We start from the raw sequence: 3,715 nt of genomic DNA on the forward strand, positions 1-3,715 counted from the left end.
TGAGGCTCGGCTCCCAGCTCTAAGCCCTAGGCCGAAGGAAAGCAGGTTTTTGGTTTGTTTGGGTTCTATAATCGAAACACCTGTTTCAACCCCAGCTTTTGAGATCCTGGCCCGGCTGAAAACCAGGGTTTCTGGGGTTTGGTTTTTGTTTAGCCTTCTTATATTTGTAACCAATGTTTTCAAACTGCAAAGCTCAGAAGGCCCACAGCAGGAAGGCCAGGGAAACATTGGCCTTCTTCTGTCCCTGAAGCAAAGCCAAGGCTTCATGTTGGCTTCCAAACCTGCATGGCTGCCCGACCCCCATCTTGGCTGGCAGCTAATTTGCATATCCCCCTGATTAGCCAATGGGAAGGGTAGCGGAGGTATGGCTAATTAGCATGTTTCTCTTTTATTAGATAGGACTAGAGGCCCGGTGCACAAAAATTTGTGCACTCGGGGGGTGGGGGGGTCCCCCCCAGCCTGGCCTGTGCTCTCTCACAGTCTGGGACCCTCGGGAGATAACGATGTGCTGGCTTAGGCCCGCTCCCGGGTGGCAGAGGGCAGGCCCAATCCCTAGGTGCAGCCCCTGGTTGGGCTCAGAGCAGGGCTGATTGGGGAGTTGGGGTGCTGCCCCCTGTCACACTCAAGGCAGGGTAGATGGGGAGGTTGCTGCACCACCCCCTGTCACACACAGAGCAGGTCCGATCAGGGGGTTGGGAAGCTCACCCCTGTCACGCATAGAGTAGGGCCGATAGGGAATTGGGGTACCGCACCCTGTCACACACAGAGCAGGGAAGATCAGGCTGTGGGGCACTCCCCCAGTCACACTCAGGGCAGGGCCCATGAGGGGGTTGGGGCACCGGACCCTGTCACACACAGAGCAGGGCTGATCAGGGGGTTGGGGAGCTCCCCTCTATCAGGCACAGAGTAGGGCCAATCAGGGGGTTGGGGCGCCTTCCCCTGTCATGAACAGAGCAGGGCAGATAGGGAGGTTGTGGCCCTGCCCCCTGTCACACACAGAGCCGCAGGGCGATCAGGGGGTTTGGGCTCTGCCCCCTGTCACGCTGCTCCAGGGGCCAGGAGGCCTCGCCGCTCCGCTGATCCCAGTGCCGGGAGGCATATTACCCTTTTACTATATAGGATAGAGGCCTGGTGCACGGGTGGGGGCCGGCTGGTTTGCCCTGAAGGGTGTCCTGGATCAGGGTGGGGGTCCCCTTGGTTGCCTGGCCAGCCTGGGTGAGGGGATGATGGCTGTCTGCAGCTGGTCACACCCCCTTCAGGGTGGGGGTCCCCACTGGGGTGCCTGGCCAGCCTGGGTGAGGGGCTGATGGCTGTTTGTAGCTGGTCACACACCCTTCAGGGTGGGGGTCCCCACTGGGGTGCCTGGCCAGTCTGGGTGAGGGGCTGAGGGCCGTTTTCAGGCTGTTGGGCGACTGAAGCTCCAAACCTGTCCTTTTTTTCTTTTTTTTTTTTTTATTCTTGGATTTATTTACCTTCTATGGCTGTCACTGGAACTGAGAGCCGGCTTTCTCTCTGAGGCTCGGCTCCAGCTCTGAGACCTCGGCTGCTGAAAGCAGGTATCTGGTATGTTTGGGTTCTATAATTGAAACACTGTTTCAACTCCAGCTCTGAAGCCTGGCTGGCTGAAAGCAGGTTTCTGGGGTTTTGTTTAGCTTCTATATTTGTAGCAATGTTTCTTAAACTGCAAGCTCAGATCCCAGCAGCGGCAGGCGGGGAACTTGGCTTCCTCCATCACTGGAGCAAGCAAGCCTCCTGTTCGCTTCAAGCTGCCTGGCTGCTGGCCGCCATCTTGGTTGGCAGTTAATTTGCATATCGCCCTGATTAGCCAATGGGAAGGGTAGCGGAGGTATGGCTAATTACCATGTTTCTCTATTATTATATAGGATACTTAAAAATTGCACAGTTGTGTGTGTGCTAATGTCTTCTTTGTAAGACCTTCACTAATTTTATTTTGCTAAGAATTACTTTTTTGTTGGCATATCTTTTGTTTTACATTGTGTTAATTGTTTTTACATTGAATATGTCAGAAAGAAGGTAATTTTTTTAATTGAGGAAAAATATGTGCTTGATGCTAAGGGGGTAGAAGAAAAATGGGGAAAACATTTTTGTTTATAGCAGATTTATTTTCTGTGTGTTTTTTTTAATTATTTTTAAATTGATTTCAGAGTGGAAGGGAGAAGGAGAAAGAGACAGAAGCATGGAAGTGAGAGAGAAATAGCAATTGGCTGTCTTCTGCACGCCCCCTCCTGGGGATTGACCCTGCAACCCAGGTATGTGCTCTGACTGGGAACTGAAACATGACCTTTTGGCCCATAGGTTGATGCTCAACCACTGCGCAACATGGGCAGGGTCATTTTGTTATTTTCTTGGAAAAATTCAGAACAAGTGCAGGGTAAAGAATACAGATGATTTAAACTAAATAGATTTGAGAACTTTTAGTTGCTAAGTTAAGAATTATGTCCTAAATATGATGGGATTTTTTTAAAGCCAAGTTAACATTGGATTTCTAAGAAATAAGGAGCAAGTATTCAGGGAGGTGCAGGAAAACTGAAGAGAATTAAAGGAAGTAATACAATAGCTCCTGAGGGTTTGAGGTGTTCCGGATGGGGAACCAAGGTGCCCAAAGACAGAACCTATCAAAGTGAAACATTCCTGCTGGCCATTGCAGCAAATCCTAGAAGGTGCATTAACATGGGAGAAGGCAGATCCCGCATTATTAATAAGCTTAAAAACAGATTTAAATAGACCTCCTTAGGTTATCTGATGTTTTTTTATATTCTATTCTCTCCCTTGTGTTCAGTGTCATTGAGTTTTAATCAGTTTACTTTAAAATGTTCCCAATCCAGGTTAGAATTTAGCATGAAAGCAACAGAAGAAGAGAAAAGGAGACGACTTTTCTGAGCAGAGTATTTCAAGTAACTCACCACGATCACGGCGATGAGGACTCCTGAAGGGCACAGCCGAGTGGGGGAGACTCACGCACTTGACGGGAGAAAAGCTGAGTAGCCAGAAGAGTTAGTTAGAGAGAAGGCGCTGGGGATAAAAGGTTGGCCACAACTCCCTTAAGAATTGCACTCTGAAGGTTTGATACAAGCTTCTTTCATTAGTCTAAGTGTTTCTTCACAAATAACTTGTCATTACAATTTGGTTTAATCTTAGAAATTGGAGGGGCAGCAGACCTGTTAGGTCATAGTGCTTGTCGCTCCAGTGCAAAATAGAAATCATGGCTCTCACGTATAAGACTCTATAAATTAACATAGAAATGGAAAATGTGGAACTATTATTTTCTATAATAAGATTTAGGAAGTACTACTATATATATTTAGATTTGTTTTTAAACTGAGGTATTAAGGCATAGGCTCTTCCATAAGGAAAGAGGCTGGGCAAGTGTTTGAGGGTTTTAGGACAAGATAGCAGGACTAGTAAATGACATCATGGTGTAAGGACCCATGGAGAAGATGCTGACTTATTTACACTGTATCTTTGATAATGATGCTTAATCCCGCTCTGCCAGACTTGCAATTAAATATAGCAGTAGGGCGCTATCTCAGATCATTGCTATGGAAAGCATTAAACTATAAACTATATTTTAAACTAATCTTTCAGTTTGTTCTGTTCAGAGAAATCCAGATGGTGTAATTTATTTTCCTTCATATACAGTGGGAAACAATTGGTGTAACTGATTAGAAAACATGATTGATGGATGGACATATTC

This window comes from Myotis lucifugus, unplaced genomic scaffold, assembly GCF_000147115.1.
Source record: "Myotis lucifugus unplaced genomic scaffold, Myoluc2.0 scaffold_174, whole genome shotgun sequence".
Taxonomy (NCBI): Eukaryota; Metazoa; Chordata; class Mammalia; order Chiroptera; family Vespertilionidae; genus Myotis; species Myotis lucifugus.